This window comes from Danio rerio, chromosome 13 (assembly GCF_052040795.2).
Source record: "Danio rerio strain M-AB ecotype USA chromosome 13, GRCz13ab, whole genome shotgun sequence".
Classification (NCBI taxonomy): Eukaryota; Metazoa; Chordata; class Actinopteri; order Cypriniformes; family Danionidae; genus Danio; species Danio rerio.
This window is the reverse complement of record NC_141033.1, coordinates 30,773,370-30,792,693: the sequence shown is the minus strand read 5'-3', so window position 1 is coordinate 30,792,693 and position 19,324 is coordinate 30,773,370. Positions and strand designations below refer to the sequence as shown.

At 34.5% G+C, this 19,324-nt stretch overlaps 1 protein-coding gene and 1 long non-coding RNA gene across 8 annotated transcripts in view; one reads left to right on the top strand and one right to left on the bottom strand.

The window, feature by feature from the left end:
* smap1 (small ArfGAP 1) overlaps positions 1-19,324 on the top strand; it is a 216,832-nt gene that overhangs the window by 14,842 nt on the left and 182,666 nt on the right.
* On the bottom strand, positions 6,121-9,940 carry LOC147841146 (uncharacterized). 2 transcript variants are annotated; one of them, XR_015506022.1, is made up of 8 exons: positions 9,876-9,940; positions 9,566-9,603; positions 9,241-9,268; positions 9,006-9,065; positions 8,877-8,902; positions 8,578-8,694; positions 8,368-8,471; positions 6,121-6,504 (listed from the first exon to the last, which is right to left on the bottom strand). It is a non-coding gene; the product is annotated as an uncharacterized LOC147841146 (long non-coding RNA). The 2 variants fall into 2 exon arrangements; XR_015506023.1 differs by lacking the exon at positions 8,877-8,902.

Below are 19,324 nucleotides of genomic sequence, written 5' to 3'. Positions count from 1 at the left end.
CATTAGATGGTGCCTTACTATTTTTATCCCCACCTGCCCAGTAGTTGCTGTTCTGCTATTGGCTGGATTGACCCAAAGGTGAACCCAGAGCTGAAAACAAATGCTAATAGCAGAAAAATGACAACAGATAATCAGAGTCAGAATATCTGCCGAGGTTTTCAGTTTTTTTTGTCTGAATTAGAAATAATTATATAATTAGGTCTGAAAAAATTTCAGTTTATTTTAATACCATTAAAATTTAAAAAGTTAAAAAAACATAGCTAATAGAATTAGGGAAATGTTATATCGTAACAAATAGTGTCATGTTAGCAATACTCAACAACAGTATCTCATAGCGCATAATCGTATATATTTGCAGTAATGTGCTGCCATAGTTGGAAAGTCAAATTTATTTATTTATTTTTGTTAGTTTGTAAAACTGATAATTTATTGCATTTCAAATTATTATAATGCTTCAATAATTGTGGATCTTTTTAAGATAAAAAAAATATCACAGTTTTTTTGGTATTGTGATTACTGCTTTAAAATATATTCTTTTTAAATGTCTGGGTAAAAAAGAACACTTCCCCCCCCCCCCCCCCCCCCCCCTTTGAACACTAAATATTTTATTTTAAGAAACATTTAAAATATTTTTGGACAGTAAAAATGTCAGGCTAAATAATTCAAATAAATTATTGACTTCATTGTCTTCATTTGTTTCAAAAACACAGATTTCTTTGAAATTTAAAATGTAATCTTTGGAGATCTTCTCTATTGCCCCCCACCCCCCCCCCAACCCCCCTCGTTTTTATTTAATTATTTTAAAAATTTATTTTATTTAGTTTTTTAATACAATTATATAATATTTTTATTTAAAGTTAACAGAAATCGGGTTTATTATTATATTAATAACATCATTATATCAATAATAATAGTATTTCAAAAATAATGTTATTATATTATTAATAATAATAGTATATATTTATTTGGTTACATGTTTATTAATAATATAAAAATAACTGAAACAATAACAACTTTTTTTTTCAACTTTGATAACTTTTTGTTTTTATTACTCTCTTTTGCTCAGTGCATGTCGGAGATAAGGCAAGTATTTGTCTCAGACCGCTGTGGTTAGGCTGGTGTAGTGGGTGGTGTGATTAGTAGCTGTCTAGATCAGTATCGTATTTTTGCTACCTCACAATTAGTGATCATCTGATTCTTTATGCTGTTAACATAACGTTAATGATCTATCATCTTGGCATGATCCATCATCCACTGAGCAGTGAGTGTGCAGCACCTGTGAGGTTTTTCTGAAAGTCTGTGGGCACAGATTCTGGGAATGTCTCTGTGCAGTCCCAGTAATGATCCAGTTATAACCACAGGCCTCAAGACAGCATAGACTCTGTGTGTGTGTGTGTGTGTGTGTGTGTGTGTGTGTGTGTGTGTGTGTGTGTGTGTGTGTGTGTGTGTGTGTGTGTGTGTGTGTGTGTGTGTGTGTGTGTGTGTGTGTGTGTGTGTGTGTGTGTGTGTGTGTGTGTGTGTGTGTGTGTGTCTCTATCCTGCTTTAAGTGCTAATAGAGGGGTGTGTGTGCTGTATTGGTTTGCATTGTGTCTGGCAGCTGGAGAGTGTTGAGAGAGGTATGTATTTGATGGTTTTCTCATCCTTCCTCTGCACACGACTCGAGGACAGACAGGAAATGTGCTGTGCTACTTCCTCCTGTGTGCTGTGCTTTTTCACACTGTCACTAGCTGAGATAAGAACTGCTGATAGTCTGCGTCAGCAAATTTGCTTATTTTGGTCTTTATAGCTTACAGAAGTTATGTTGTGGTGTGATTAGGATGGAGTTTATGTTGGAAAAGCCACTGAGTAAAAATGTTGGGCCTGTCATTGAATGTGGTTCATTTAAACAGTTCATTTTAAGAATTACTCTTATGGACCCAAACTTTTAATTAGCCATTCATATACTTTTTTTTATTGATATGTCAATAATTTAGCCACATTTTTGCTATTTAATTAATAAATTTATATTTAATAAAAGTATTTTGGTGTGTTTTGTAATTACTGATTTACTGTTATTACTACAGTTAAATGAAATTAAACGTTTTTTCATTTTCAATGCAGTTAAGCATTTTTTTTTTTATAAAAACCTTTGTTTTTTAAGTGTAGTAACTTTTTATTCAAGGCAATATTCGACCATACCTTTTGAGTTTCTTCCTGCACACTAGCTGTGTGTTTGCATTCTAGAAATGCCTGCAGCAGCAGCAGCTTCCTTTCCTTTGGGCTGAATTCTCAGCTTTTGACAAACGCGATGGAGTCAGCCCTGCTCAGGCTCTGTCAAAACATGCTAACCGATACAATAACTGGAGAACAGATTATGTCAGTCTTGTATGAATTATAACTTCGGTAATTATAGGCAAATGAAAGCATGAGGTGTGGTCCGATCGGGCAAGTGGTTCAGATTTTTACTTGCCCTGCCAAAATTTTTACTGGCTCCACCAAAAAAAAGAAGTTAATAGCTATATCTTAGCCAAATAATGTGCCAAAAGCCAAACACAATTGTATACATACACTTTTTTTTTTTATTCAGCATAACTTTTTTTTTTTTAAATACAACTGATAATAGAAAAAATAGTGATGTAACTAAATTAAAAAATAAAACACGCACACACATATATGTATGTGTGCATTATGCATTATAGTCTTAAATTATAGAGAGAAATAACAGATGAAGCGAAATGACTGCAGTCTGATCATGAAGCAGATCAACATTGATCTTTCTTTCAAGCTGTTAGTGCAGAAATGAACAAAACAATAGGCCTAAAACAAATAGTAGATTAAAATATGGTAAAATTATCAGATGGTTAAGATAAACCGCTCTCGTTAATAGTTCAGCATGCTTTCCCTTTCGCATTCGACATGAAACGCACATTTATCAAAAGAAATGACATCTCGCTGTACTCGGATCTCTCTCTTCAAATAGCCATATATATGGCCATTCCTAAGGTATGTGTAAAATTTTTTTATCTTCATAATTTTTTGTAGTTTTTTAGGACAATAGTATCTTCAGCAGAAAAATATCCAAAGATGCTATTTTAAATTGTAAAGAAATCATTCAAAAAAGATACATTTTTATTATTCACTGAAACCTGACATATTTACTGTTCCAAAATATCATAAATCTTTCAAAAAATAGAATATATTGTTTTCAAAGGGAAAAAAAGTTTTTGTTTTTTACCCATGCATTTAAAAATATATATTTTAGTGTGTAAAACACACTATTTGCATGCAATTGACAAACAATCGCAGCCAAATTAAACTTTAGTGACAAGGCAGCACTGACCCGGTTGGACCAGTAACAGTCCTGTCTACTTTCCCGGGTGTCTCGCACACCGGCTCTGGGCCATCAGACAGTCCTTAATTGTCGAGCCTTGTATGTCTATCCAATAAAAGTCTTTTCAATCAAAACCCCTGATTAAAAATGTTGGTAAAAAGATCAAAAACATGAATTGAGCCGCTTCATCCAAGTGTTCTGAAGATGATCAAGTTCTTATGATAAACTCTGTTAATTTAGCCTTTTATTTATACATAAAAATTGATTAGTGAACATAAACTGCTCAACCATAACTGCTTAATTCTTAAAATTCCTATACATTTACAAATGTTTTGAATCATGTTAGAGCTGTGTCAGAGGAAGGACAGAAACCTCAGATACTGTTTAAAGCATCTTAATTCTTAATGTTCAGAAGAAATCAATTTACCCTTAAAAATGTATGATTTTGACAGAATTTTGCAGTGATCTACTGACTTACATTTTTTTTTTTTTTTGGAGATTTGTACATTTACAACAAAAATGCTAATTCGGTTATTTGCTTAACCTGATGAAAAGAGATATTTAAACAAAAGATGGTTACTAAACAATTTCACTTCCCATATGATGGACAGAAATTATAGCTGCAGTCAACAGGAACCGAAACTATTTAGTTATCACTGTTCTTAAACATATATATGTTTTCTATGTACTGCTGAAGAAGGTCATACAGGTTTGGAACAACATTACATTGAGTGAATGTACTGAATGTGATCTTATTTGAAGTCAGACTTCTTATAAGAACTTCTTTTATTTCTAGTCTAATATGCCTGTTTCATTCTATCACTTCTGATAAAGAGTCATTTAGGGATGATTTAATAAAGCTGCAACCAATTTTGGGGCCTTGTTGCATGTATACTTATCTCTTCCAGTGCTTCATTTTGCCCAAATATTAGCCTGCTGTTTTGGATGACTCTACCAGCTGGAGAGGTTTTGGTTAGAGCAGCTGTTGTGCTGATTTAATGCTTTTCAGACAGATTCCATTGCACTTAAAGCCTGGATCAAATTGGGCCACTTCCGGATGTCAGTGTGGAGCCTGTTACTGCAGAGACGGAGCTGTTTGAGCTTTAGAGTGTTTGGTGGTGAACACTTGTGTCCGGGCCCATTCCGTTTCATTTTTCATGGAGTAGAAGTCAGCCAGTTATGATAAATTTAAACTCTGAGATGGTGTTAAAGTGAAAATCTACTCTCTCTCAAGTAGTGGTTGGATCGATTTGGATCACATTGTTTTCTTGAATATGGATCTGACTTTTTTTTTCAGCAAAAAGGGGAGGAGACATTTCACTTTCCATTTATTATAAAAGACAGTATTACTTTTGTTTTTAACAAATATAACTTAGAACCTGTAACTTTGATGACAATTAAAAAAAGAAATAACCAGCTATATAACAAAATAAAAATGATATTCACTGCTATTGCTGATAATGCCAAATGTATAAAATTAACATAATTTTACAAAACATCTTATTTATTTTAGATCAATTATCAGTTAATGATTTAATAACTCTCTAATAAAAACTTTGTTTTATTACCAGATAGATCATTTTTGAAGAATTATTGTATTTGTTTTGATTGTTTGTTGTCACCATATTGGTAGGGCCTCACGGAATCTGCGGACGTTTTTTGCTATTTCTGCCGAGAATTTTAGTAAAAATCTGTGGATTTCTGCGGAATTATTTTGGTAGTATCATAACTAAAACCTTAATATATGTAATAAAAAAATAATAACTTTTTAACTTTTATTTAATGTTTAAAATCCAAATCCAATTAGATTCACTTTATTTGGTAAATAAAGCAAGTTTGTCAAATCATATATCTAGTAAAAAACAGAAAATATTACTGTACAAACTGCATTGTACATAAATCAGATGAACATTTTCACATTAGTCAATAATATTACAAAAATTAATGAAAAAAATCTGAATGAATATAGATTTACACACATTTACTCAAGTAAATAAACAGAATTAATTATGGGCTAAAAATTTGATTCCGGGTGGGCCTACCTATTGGTTGGAAATGTTATTGGAAAACTTTGTTTTGAACGTCAAGTTGCAATAAAAGTAGGGGTGTCAAAATGAATTGCTTCTTCAATGCACCATGATGCAGATGTGGACAATTCTGTATCAGTTCATAGATCATAACCAGTCCAGTTCTTGCATATTGACCTCATTTATACACTGTAAAAAATTTGACCTTAAATTCACAGTAAATTACTGGCTAATAATTGCATTACTTTCACAGTAAATTACTGTATGTAAATTCACAGTAAATTATTGTGAGGTAGTTCACAGTAATTTACTGTGGTTTTGTCACATTAAATTATTGTGAAATTACAGCCATATATTGTAACTTTACAGTAGATAATAAAGTCCGTTACTGTGATTTCACAGTATTATCTTGTAGAATTAACTATATTTTACTGTAAATTTGCAAAACGATTACTGTGATTTAGCAGTAGGTTGCGGTTTAAATACCTGATTTAACTGTAAAGTTAAAGTTATATCCCGGATTACTGTAATTTAACAGTTTGGTGCTGTAAAATTTCAAAGCAATTTTAGGTCACACAAAAATGAAAATTCTATCTTGATTTACTCACCCTCAGGTTGTTCCAGCTCTGTTAAAAATGATTTTTTTTGTTAAACACAGGAATAAAAATATCAAATATTCCTCTTTGTGTCCAAACAACCTGAGGATGCGTAAATGACGACAGAATCTTCATTTTTGGGTGATCTGAGAAGACTCTAAAATCAAAATAAAAACAAACACACATACATTTTACAGATTTATTTAACAGCTTAATGACATCTGTGTAAACATTTCAGAAAACTTTCAAAAGGTGAAGGTGAAGCCTCAAAAAATCCTATAAGAACATATTAATAAAAAAATCTGACATATGTAGCATACATATAAAAAGCAGCGCTTCAGAGTGCGCGCGCTCTCTCTCTCTCTCATTATATATATATATATATACACACACACACACACACACACATGAGAGAGAGAGAGAGAGACAAAACTTCTTGCTAAATTAGGCAGTCGTCTATTCAAGGTCAATCATTTTCCTGATAATTTTACACACTTGCTGGTTGATGCGTCTTCTCTGCTTCTTTGACTTCGTCTGTCTTCCATCTCCAAACTGGTGCCCAAAAAGCACCTATAAGCAAAAGGGCAAACAAACAGTTAGCTTCATACAACACTACTGGGACACTACTGCTGCACTACAGAGCAAAATTACTGTTTGCTCAGTTTGAACATGCTGACAATACTGTAGCTCAGTCAAACTGCAATCATTTAAACAAAAACATCTGAAAAACATTTCCATCACAAACACACATTCAAGAACAGTCTAACAACAAATAGTGATTTTAATGACCTAGGCAGAGCATTTTAAAACAGTTGATTTGATTTACACCTTCTGTTTACAGACTATAACAGGGCTCGAAATTAACTTTTTTACTTGGTAGCACCGGTGCTCCCAACTTCAAAAATTTAGGAGCACCAGAAAAAATTTAGGAGCACCCACCAAAAATGATTGAGCACCGCTGCAAATTGTATTTTAAGGGACATATTGTATTTTAAAACAACATCAATTAGGACTAACAAAAACCAGAAACAACTATAATTAATGCTGAGATGACATTGATATTTGTGTGCAATAATTCCAAAATGTGTATGTCTAATAATTCTAGAATATTAATGATGATGAAAATGACAATAATAGTAACAATGAATTACATTTCTCATCATCATGCTGCCTTGAATGTGCTTGAATGTAGGTTATCTGCTATAAAAAGTCTGTTACTTTCTGAAAAATAAATGTATAGTTTGCATCAAACAAAAATGAAGCATTGCAGTAGGAAATATTTATTTTGTACTGCTAAACAGCATATATATGCATGTCAGTTTAATAAATAATATTTCAGCTGCAAAACAAACAAAAGATTATAATAAAATATTAAATTCAAGGCTGAAAGCTGCAAAACAGTCATCAGTAACTAAATAAAAAAATATATACATCTCATGAAAGAATAGGCAAAAGAAAGTAAGTAAAGTCTCACTTCTATCACTCTTTAAAAGTTTTGGTTTCAGTTTGTGTCAATTTAAATGTTCCGTCTGAGCTGATTTTCATTTTTCTGTGTTTGTGGAAAAGCAGGCGAGTCAGCCGACCCAATTTATGAGCAGGTTAAGCACCGGCGCAATACCGCTGTTTGTTATGAGACGCAGTTTTTGTAAACTTAGTAAAGGCGAGCTTCTTTGGCGATGATACAGTATTAGATTTGACTTTTAGCGGACATTTGCGCTGAACACGCAGTGAATGCAACACATCGAGATTCGACCACCTTCTCCGAAAAGCACATACTCGATTGATCTCAGCTGGCGGATCAATATTCACCACGTGTCATGATCGCTCTCATCTGCGTCTCAACTTTAGGTGGGGTTTGCACTTTGCAAACCTGTGTGCTTTAAGTTTTTACACTTTAGCCGTTTGCATTTCCCGTGGACATAAAAGCTCCCTCCCTGTCATCTAACAGTGGATAGCCTTGAGTGATTGACAGCTAATATGAACCAAAATAGCGGCAGGGAAGAGCGATACAGCACGTTTAAAAAAAAAAATCAAAACAGGTCGCACTAATGCGCCCAAATATATTATGAGGTCGCATCGATTAATTTTCGGGCGCATATGCGACCAAAATGGTCGCAATTTCGAGCCCTGTATAATCTAATGCTGGGTTCACACTTATTGCAAAGTAAACACATGCATCACAGTACTTGCTCTTGAATACTAGCAGGATGTTTTTTGCATCAAGCTAATTTTTCATGATTTAAATATTAGGAAAATTTTGCAAGAAAAACTTGATTGAAGTGATATAGCACTTGTGTTGTATTCATTTAAATCAATTTTTTGCAAATATTCCAAATATTCTTCCACATGTTTTGAGTTTCACTTAATTTGTGCTGCCCAGTAAAATTTCCCACTATTTATGCATTTGCAATGACTTGCATGTAATCCACTCACCTGAATAGGTCACTTCACATATGGTATAAGAGCCCCATCCTTTTAAAGACAGCTTCCCCTCTGGTCTCCAGCACAGACAAACAAATTGTGCCTGCAACACGGCCCTTTATAACAAGGGGACAAGGGGAGTCATGACTTGTGCTCCTATACATTCCTTGTTTAACCCCCCCAAAACAAGCCCTCAGTTACAATATTTATTGTAGACATTACCTTAAATTCCAGAGTGCAAAAGGCATCTTCAGCATACTTCAGTTTCAGACCAGATCCAAAGTCAGTTGTGAAATCCAGGTGAGGTCCCATGACCACTCGACCCTCCAAGGAATAAGACTAAAAGGGGGAAAGAAGGACTAAATTAGAGGTGTTTGTGAATAATTAAATTTGTTTGTAGAAACAAAGTTGACATTCCATGCTCTGCCTATTAAAAACCAAGCAAACAAACACACATGCCCAGTAAAATTGCTAATAAAAATAAAAACTATAGTTTAAAAAAATCTTTGTCTAATATTTACTACTACTGGAGGTACTGGTGGAACTTCTGGAAGAAGAAAAAGAGTCTGTACAAGAAACTGCTCACAACAAATCTGTGAAAAACCTGAAATTTAAAAATCTAATAAAAATGAGGAAGGCATCAACATTACCTTTAATAATCAAGCAAGGGTTGATTGGTAGCATCAGTGTTTCAACATCAATGGCTGTGGCTGCAAAAATATATGAATATAATAAGAGTAGAATAAGACTCAACCTAACACACGCACACACATACACACACATACTCTCTCTCTCTCTCTCTCTCTCTCTCTCTACATATATATATAGGTTTAGATCGTGATAATGAATTTAGGCTATATTTGTGTGCTCAGAATTTACACTCACCTCACACTTCAGCTATTATCAGGTACACCTGAACACCAAAAAACAAAATCTACAGTTAACGTTAGTGACAATATACAATTAGTTCTCATTAGTAAATGTTAGCAATGCATTAACACCAGTGAGAAATATACATGTACTGTTAGTGTTAGTTTAAAAGAATACAACTGAATTGTATTATAAGCCTCGTTTAATAAAACAGTTAAGACTTGTTTCATAATGAGTTTAGTTTATTTAACTAACTTAACGTTAACGTTACAGTGAACAAAATTAACGTACATGATGGTGACTAACCGTAACCTTAACTTAAGTGAAGGCCAGAGCTTACCTTAACTTTAGTCATTTCACCTTCACTTCAGTCTTGTACTGAAACAGAAAATGCAGTTAACAAGAAGTTAATTAAAGAAAATTCCCTTTCTTTTATCAGGAACTAACGTTAACGTTATGCTAATACCTCAGAAAACACTACAATCACCATCTGGCGTCGTTAATTTCTTGTTTTAAAAAAGGCGCGCTTAAACCCTGTACGTGCGAGTACAACTAAAGTACTTGGTAAATTCCTGTTAAATGACATGCACTATACAGAAATACACATACAACACTCATTTAATGGACAAAAGTCATATTTTAACACTTACCGAGGATGAATTCGTTTGGTGAAGAGACGAGGCAGGCGTTGTCTGTGGTGATGGCGCTTGTTTGCGGTCGAGTCGAGTCAGTTCTGTTAAATGAATCGGCTACTTTAAGTGAACAGTAAAGAGTCGAATCGGCTCCTTTAAGTGAACAGTAAAGAGTCGAATTCGCCTGAAAACGATTCCATTTTGTATAATATTGTAAGACGCAAACATATAATTCATTAATATTTCATCATATTGCTTGGTTCGTGTACTGCTTGTACACGAATTGCTTGTTGATGACTATGAGCTCATGAACACGTCTGATAAAATATCTGAATCTGATTCAATGTCACACGAGTCCTGAACCGAAGCAGTGCAAGAGTAATATATTGATTGAAATATAAAGTTAATTATTTTCTTCGCCATTCAAAATATTATATATCTCTGACTTTAACAATAAGAATAAAGTTCGTTTGGAGTGTATTGAGAATTATTATTTTTTCCTCCCAGGATTCAATTCGCACCAAGCTGCATCAAGCTGTAATGGTGGATGAGAAGGCACATAATATTATAAATATTGCTTGTAATATGTAATGAAATAAAGTTTTAATACTTTTTCATGCGAGAATGTAGTTCTTCAAAACTTAAATCTGTGGATTGTTAGTAAAGATTGTGTGTAATTTTAAGTGTGTTTTGCCGGTAGCGGAGATCTATGACCTCCAGGCGGTAACGGCGCTCATTACTCATGTATCCGCCGAGAGGCGCCTGTCTTCAGGCTAGACATTGGGACAATTGCCCCGTCTTCGATGGCTCTATATGCATCCGAAAATTAAGTTTTAACTGTTTTTCATGCTAGAATGCAAGTAGAATAATATTTACATTTGTTTATTTGCTATAAATGCTCATGTTGCCTTCTGTGATTGTGATTGTATTTGTGTTTCGTTTGAAATATTTAAAAAATGTTTTGAGCAGGTCAAGTTAAAGGTACAGTAACTGTTCACATATTCAATTGCTTGTTTTAAAGGACAAAATTGTAAATAATATATAAATATAAATATTTTAAAAAATTTGTCAAGAAAAAATATAATGGTATGGAAAGCACCGTAATGCACTGAGATATCGAATTGAACAGAATCGATGAGATGATAATCGTAACTGGACCAAACCGTGAGACCAGTGTAAGTTTACAACCATAATTAAAAGATGATTTTAATCTTAACTAGGCATAGGTCGATAACCGGTTTTAAGGTTTACCACGGTTTTTAATAAACATATGCAAATCACGATCATTTATAATTTAGGTTTCATGGGTGTTTGAATTGAGATGTTGATCTTTTAAAGGTTAATTGTGCAGCTATACACTGAATGCATTAATTCATTATTTTAACAGAAAACACGTTTACTAATCTAGCATAGGTGACAACGTCTGTTGTCATTATTATATTTTACAGGGAGGCCAAAATGCTTTCATGCTATTAGAATGAATTTAGGATAAATCTACAAGTTTAAAAAAAAAAGAAGAAGTGTCATTAATCTGCAGGTCACATGCATGGCAACTGTGATCCGTAACACCCCTACACCTAAGTAGTTTCAGGTCTTTATGACAACAGTGTCCAAACTCGGTCCTGGAGAGCCGGTGTCCTGCAGATTTTAGCTCCATTTTAGCTTGCCTCAACACACCTGCAAGGAAGTTTCTAGAAAGCCTGATAAAAGCTTGATTAGCTTGCCCAGGTGTGTCTGATTGGGGTTTGAACTAAACTTTGCAGGACACCGGCCCTCCAGGACTGAGTTTGAACTTTCTCTTTAAGCAGGGGTGGACTTAACCAATAAGCGAGGTAAGTAGTCGCTTAGGACCCTAGGGAATTAGGGGCCCCTGACCAATGCCTAGAAGCCTATACCATAGAGCTCTTATATACATTTTCCATCGTATGTTGTAAAATCTGTCTATAACCTTTAAGATTTTAATGTTATTACTTTTCAAAACCGTGGGCCCCCATGAATAATGGAACATTCCTACTTTACTGCATGTGTGAGCTGTGAGTGTAGCGCTTCAAATACATTTCCACTGCCAGCCAGTGTTTCAAACTTAGTGACTTTTCAGACCCTCCTATCATCAAACTTTCAAAAAAGCGACTAGCGAATGTTTTTAGGTGTTACTGGAGATTTGTAGACTCTCATGTGTCCGTACTGTTCTAATGTTACTCTTCGCGATGAGCTGCGGGTGATGCCGTCGGTCTCTCCCACGCCTCAGAGCAAGAAGGCACAGTGCCACACAGCCAACTCTCACACCTGCAGCACTGAGAAAAGATCATTCTTCTGCATATCGACGGCAGATGTTTTAGCACCGCAAGCGTGAGGTATCTGGGATAGTCAACCCGATCTGCTTCTCCTTTGTTTTAAATGCAATTATTTAAATGGACCGTTTATTATTTTTTTGCTGTTGTTCACAATCACTGATCACTGGCAGACTGGTGGCACTAAAATCTCAGAGTAGAGGCAGGTACATTAGGGGAAAAATGTAAATATGACAAACAAAGAAACGCAGCTTTCTCCACAATCCTGCTGTCTGGCTGAGACATTATTTGTGAATTTATTGCATTTATTTATTGCATGAATTTATTTTAATTGTACATTAGGAAGATAAAGGTTCCTTTAAATATTGAAATACATAAAATAAACTCTCTCTCTCTTTAGTGCCCCCACCAGTGCCGATATACAGCCATATCTGAAAACAATATCACACTGCTACGAGTGTGATGTTGCATTTATACAACAGTTTGATGGCATAATTGTGTATATAAAAACAAAATCAAACATGCAGAGTCTCAAAAACCCAAGTATGAGGAACTACTTTCTTCCGCCTTGGATTCAAATCATAAGCTGACAGTTAAACAGCTGAGCGTGCATCTTTAGATCTCTAGTGTCTGCTTTTTGATGGTTGTATGTGGGTGGAGTAATACACAAAGGGTAAAGAGGCTGTACGGGATCAGATTCAAGAACCTAACTGTTGTATAATATACACCTGAAATTGTTTAAGTCCTGCCTTTAAGAATTTCTTTTTATTCAGATACAGCTGTTTCAAGATACTCGGCAGAGCGTGGAATAAAATTATAAATAATTGAAAATATTAAAAGGCTTTATTGAAGCCTGTATGATTGGCACTCTTCAAATCGATAGTGTTTTTAATGGTCTGGCAGTGTGAATAACGCTCAGCATGTTGAAATACGTTCCATTAGTTTGTCAGCAGGTGGTGCAAGAGAGACATTTCCTGCGCTTTATAACATAAGTATGTGGTTAAACTGTTGACTAGATTTATGTTCATTGTGGTGTTTTTGGCCTGGTTCTCTCAGCTGTGTGAATGAAACCTTGTTGCTACAGTTATAGCTCTATAGAGATGGAAACATAGCCTTTTGTGTGTGTGGCATTGATTTATTTGAGCAGAGCTCAGTGGGACTTTTTCTCTTAAAGAGAACGTGGAAGAATTTGGGGCTGTGTTCCTAATGAAAAACTAGTGTACTGCACATTGCATATACTACATGTTGTTGTTGTCATTCTCCAACGTCATCAAAAGTTGATGAATAATATAAAAATATACATGAATCACAAAGTATAGACATATCAATTAAAATATATACAACAGATTGATATGTTTTAAACAGTTGCTGTTAAACAGTTTTTTTTTCAATATTTTGATTTAAGTTATTTTGTTAATTACAATAATATTGGCAGTGATAAATTCACTTAAATTATCATTTTTTCCCCAGTATAATATTTATTTATCTATTAGGCCTTCACGATATTTTAAAATTTTTACATTGCAATATATTTTTTTTTTATAAAAGTACAATTTAAAACAGATGAATATAAATACAATTTCAACAGATGACTTTAAATAGTTCTATTTGCAAAGTCATTACTTTAGATTAATTGGGATGATTTTGTAGGGGTGAAATATAAATATTTTTTAATGTAATTTATTATATACATGTGCTAAACAAACTACAGTCGTAAATAAACACAATGGAGCAAATGTTAAAGTGTCATTTAACATTTAAAGTTTTTAACAGTTAAAGTGTCAAATGTTAAAGTTTCATAAAGTGTTAAACAACTTTCTTTACTTCACACAAAAACGGCAACATGTGCTGCATGACATCACTTTGTTGCAGAAACGTTATTGGCTAAATGTCGGCAAAGTAGAACACGGAAGCAGCTTTAAGTGGAAAGCCTGAGTATGTCGCAGTCTGGATGTATTATTAAGTTGATGATGACAACATTGCCATAGCAAACTGTCAGATATGTAAACTTGGGATTGCCTACTGGGCATTTTAAGTTGAGATGCTATTGGTTTTTATATTCGATTTTTAAAAATGTTTACTGTTGCACTGAAGTGTAAAAGTGAAGAATTGATCTGTTATTTATTACTTGATTGTTAAAGCTACCTCACAAAAGTTTGTTAAGAGTTGTTGAATGTTAAAATAAGGCGAATTAAATAAAAAACAAGGAACATCCTGGATGTGTTTCTTTGCTCTTTATTCTTTTTGTATATATTATAGAAGTATCAGATCGAGTTTCAGTATCGGTAGATACTCAAAATCAAATGACTCGGACTTCAGGACACCTTATCAGGACATCCCTATTGAATGCCAAATCAACATGTTAAAACAAATTCTGGAATCATGTGACAAAAGACTGGTGTAACAGCTGCTGAAAATTGCACAAATAAATTCCATTTAATTATATAAAATAGAAAATATGTAAAAATATATAACTTTTTTTATTATGTTTGTATGTTTAAATAGGTGACTACTGACAACTTTTAAAAATGTTTAAAGGAATCTCATCAACCACAAGCAATAGTAGTTACAGAAATTAGCTGTAATATGGTAGAATACATGGTTCCAAACATAGGGCCATTACCACAAATGTTTCAGTAGCTTTTTAACTCAGTTTTCTCAATACCACATCAACCAGACATTGACAAAATAACTGATGATCTTGCTGGACCAATCTCCTATATCCTTCCCTCCAGCAGGGGGCAGCACAACTCCACTCAATGAACCAATCTGTCTGTCCCTGTTCTGTTCAAACCTCAATGACTCAGACTTCATGGCCGCAGGTCACATTCTCCAAAACTTGCTTTTAACACCATATTATAAGACCGGCGGGTACGATTAAGGTTGTTCGCAGAGGTCATCGTGTGTTGGCCTTTTTCTCATGTTCACTCACAGTCTTTCCACCTGACAGAACAGCCACTGTGCTGAGACCTTTACGCCTCCCAAAACGGCCTGCCTTTCCTTCCCTCACCTGTCAGAGATAGCAGGCACACTCGCGCACACACGCACCTTTTCTCTCAGTCTCTGTCAGACGTCTCTCTCCTGCTAGGCTGGAATAGGGGGCTCTAATTTCATGCTCTGCTAGTCTTCCCTCTGTGAGGCCGAACTCCACTGTCATTCAGTTGGACTCCGCTGCCAGTTTTGAGATGCCTTGTGTGTGTGTGTGTATGTGTGTGTTCTTGTGCCTCAGAAGACTGGCAGAGCGGAGCTTTTCTTTGAACAGTGTCTCTGTTTTTTTTTTCCTCCTCTAATGAAGGAGTTAGTTCTCTCAGGATCTCTGACTGTCTTTAATCTTTAATTGAAGTCTTAATTTATTTGGGGAGCTTTGTAGAGCTGTGTCGTCAAATGGCGTCTGCTGTTTTGAGCTCGTCTTTGTGTTTAGATGAAGGTCTTGGCGAATTTTGTGTGTGTCTGTGTCTGCTTTGTTTTGGTTTCAGGTCTGGAAAATCAAAGCGCTTTTAGTGTTTTCTCAAAGATCGCTTTTATTTCATCTCTTGTTTTTGTCTTCGACAACACTCTGTGAGTCGCACATTCTGTGTAAATTAGGTGTGTCAGTCACTGTTAATGATAGTGTGTGCTGCTGACTTCGGCGCAGTGGTGTTAGGGTTTTTCTGTGGCATTCTGGGACACTTTGACAGGTCTACGAACGGTAAAGAAGTACATGCGGAGTGGCACAGCGGGTCTGCAGGGCTCATACTGTTCACAGTGTGACTCACTCTCTCCCCACAATGCTTTGCAGAATTGTTGGAAGCCTGTTGTGACAACAACCGATCGATATGGGGAAATAGAAGCTACTGTGACTAGTCTCTAGAATGTACGTCAACAGTTTATTTATTGGCTATAATCAAAGTAAAGAATTGCTCTGAGTAAGACATTTATGTTAGCAAGTTGTCTGTATACTTCTTGATTGTACGATAAATATCCTAGGTTGTTTGTTTCAAATGAGCTTCATAGTTTACCAAGTAAAGAAAGTGGCTTTATTAGTTGGCTGACAATGGAGACAATGTTTATTAATAAAGTCAGATATAAGGCAGTTGAGCAATTCTAGTGTTATGGATGTGACATTTGCAGTTAAACCTTTGCTGTAAAAATGTCTAGCAGCTGTTTTGAATTGCATCTCTTTTATTTACTAAAAAAGGTTTTATTGAGATGTATTGTTGGTTTGATTGAGTAACTTTACATGGCTAAAAGCAAAATTAAGACCTGATAAAAATGATTTAAGACATACAACACAACATTTCAGTGAATTTAAGACTTTTTAAGGCCTAACCACAAGTGCAGAAAGTATACAGTGCTCAGCATATATAAGCACACCCCTCACAAATCTATCTTTTAAATTCATATTTTCAATAGAAAGCTGTACAGTATTATATTTATGCCGACACATTAGATTAGTCATAACTGAATCCAAATATGGAGCTTATCTTTCAAAATAACTTACGATAATGGTCCAAAAACTAGTACACCTAAATTTATGTTAAAGAAAAATATTAAATACAAATTTAAAAAAAGAGAAGCAAAAATTTTTTAAATGTTGTTGAAATTTTGTAGGTTGTAATTAATTTGAGCAATGATTTGTCTGCATTTACTTGTATTATCTTTCAATTTCTAAATATGTTTGGTGACTAAAATATTATTTTAATAAATATATCTGGTTAATAAATCTGTTTTGTTTAAATGCACCAAAATACATTGCCTATATTCACTGAGAAATGGATAAAAACATTTATTTTCAAAATTGGGTGTACTCAATTATGCTGTGCACTGTATAGTAACATTTATTTTGAAACATCTTATATTTCCAAAAACAACGAACCACAAACTAATGGGATCTGTAAACATTTTTTCATATTTTATGTGTGAAAAATAAACATGAATTATGGATGTGACCAAAAAAGTATGCAAGTTTGTAACATACTTTATAGAGCATACTTTGTAGAAATTCTGTGAATTAAATCACACAACCAAAAAGAAACAATGCTAATCAAAAGGACAATAGTTGGCTGTTTATATTAAAAAAATGGTTTAAATCTTTTTGACATTTTTGCGTTTATGAGGAAAAAGCTTCGGTTTGGATGTGACAGATGTGAAGTTAGCAGTTGTGTGACTTTGGTAAATAAAAAATAATTCTTTGAAAACATTGACAGAGATATTTATGAGTATTTTTGCAGTACTGTAAAATACAAGCCTACAGAAAAAATACTAGAAAAGGATGCGCTATTTTGTGAATTGGGAGTTTTTCATGGCAAGGTTGCACGAAATTGATAATTTGTCTTTTCCATGATCTAAAAATTAAATAAAATAAAACTGGCAGGATATATTTGAGAGGATATTAAGAAAAGAAATATATGATTCCGAGTATGAGGCCCTTGTTTATTTTGATTTTATTAGTATTTTCTTATTGTGTGCATTCTTATATAAATGTTCATGAGAGAAGTTTTGGTATGTTGATTAACTTAAGCACAAATCATTTTAGTCATACAATAAATTGTCAATCAAAAATGAAAAGGGAAAATATGAACACAAATGATATAAATTGCTCAGCCATTTTCAATTTTTGCAGTGATTGAAGTACATTGTGTTTACCAGTAGTGTTGTACCTCCAAACTCTTCAAATTCAAGCAGATATGTAGCTGATATTTCTTACAGCTGAAACAATGCTTTTCTGAAAAATGTAAACTGGAATTACTTCAATAATTCTAAATTATTTAAAAGGTAAATTTTGCTGCTAGAATGAAAGGTGATTAAGATTCATTTGAAAGCAGAGTTGGAGTAGAGATCCTGAAGTCATAATTCACCCAAAAGAAGGAAAAATATATAATTTACTCGGCCAACTGTCATTTTAAATACATTTGTATTCTTCTGTGGAGCACAGTAACCAAATTTGATGTGTGTTGGCTTTCATTTGTATAAAACACTTGTAAGAAGAAAATATTATCTTGTGTCCCACAAAAAGAAAGAGTCAAACATATTCAGAATTGGTTCAAGAACAAATTAGTTGGCTTTCGTTATTTGTCATTTTTGTTGCTTCTGTCATAGTCTGTCATCAGTTGTAATTTTCCCTCCAGGGGGCGCTGTGAGGATGCAGTATACTTCAAGAAGTGCACTACAGTCTTTTTTTTTCTCTCCAGTCTGTGCTTGCCATCTTTCCTTCCATCCACTTTTTAAAATTCACTTCTACCTGAACGAAAGCTTTAAGTTCAGCTCTGAAATGACCTGATCCAGAATCTTCAGCTGCCCTGCTCTTTCTCTCATTTCTGACCCTTCTCTGTTGGCTGCCTTCAGTATCTTTGGCATCGCCGGGGCGGGCTGATCAATCTCCCCACTATGTTTTTTTGGAAGCACCAGCTGAGATCTGACAGGTTGTTATTTGGTTTGTGTGAAGCCCTGTATTCACTGGTACATTTATTACATTCAGCCTATTTCTGGATTTGATTCTCATGTAGTTCCGAAGGAAGCTAGTCTATATGTATTCAGTGTCAGCGTTTCGCCTCACGGTTAGTTTTCAGATAAATCCTCTTGGCTCTGCGGGTCGCTGCCTATCTGTTACGGTTGGTATTTAGCTTCGCTTGCTGTGCGCTTCTGTTTCACACTTGGTTTTTGAGTTCATTTCCTTGTGTGTGTGGGTGTTTTTAGGGTTGATCATTGGGGTTCGAAGGATTTGAAAATCCTCACAGAGAGTGTAATCACATCATTCCAGTACATATCTTGACTCCCACCAACGCCAATTAGTTTTGTTACTCTTCTGTTATAGAATATGGGTGGCTTAGGTTCAGGATGATACATTTTTCTAGGCCCCTTTTCTTCTTGCTTCTGTTTCTTTTGGACCCTTTCAGACCAAATGTGAATGTTCAGCTTCAGTAGCATTTTAAAAAGAGACTGAATTCCTATTCCAACCAGGCATGAATATTTTCACTACAACAAACAAACAAATGGCTTTTCTTGTTTGAAGCACATGAACTCTTTGAACTACAGGCATAACCCTTCATTAGCAAGTTGTTTGTATAAAATTTTCAGCAAACATTCACACTCTTCGCTCTGTGTAAAATGTATAATTTATTTCTGTCAGTATGCCTCCTACACATTACACAGTAACTCACACACACACACACACACACACACAATCAAAAATGCAGT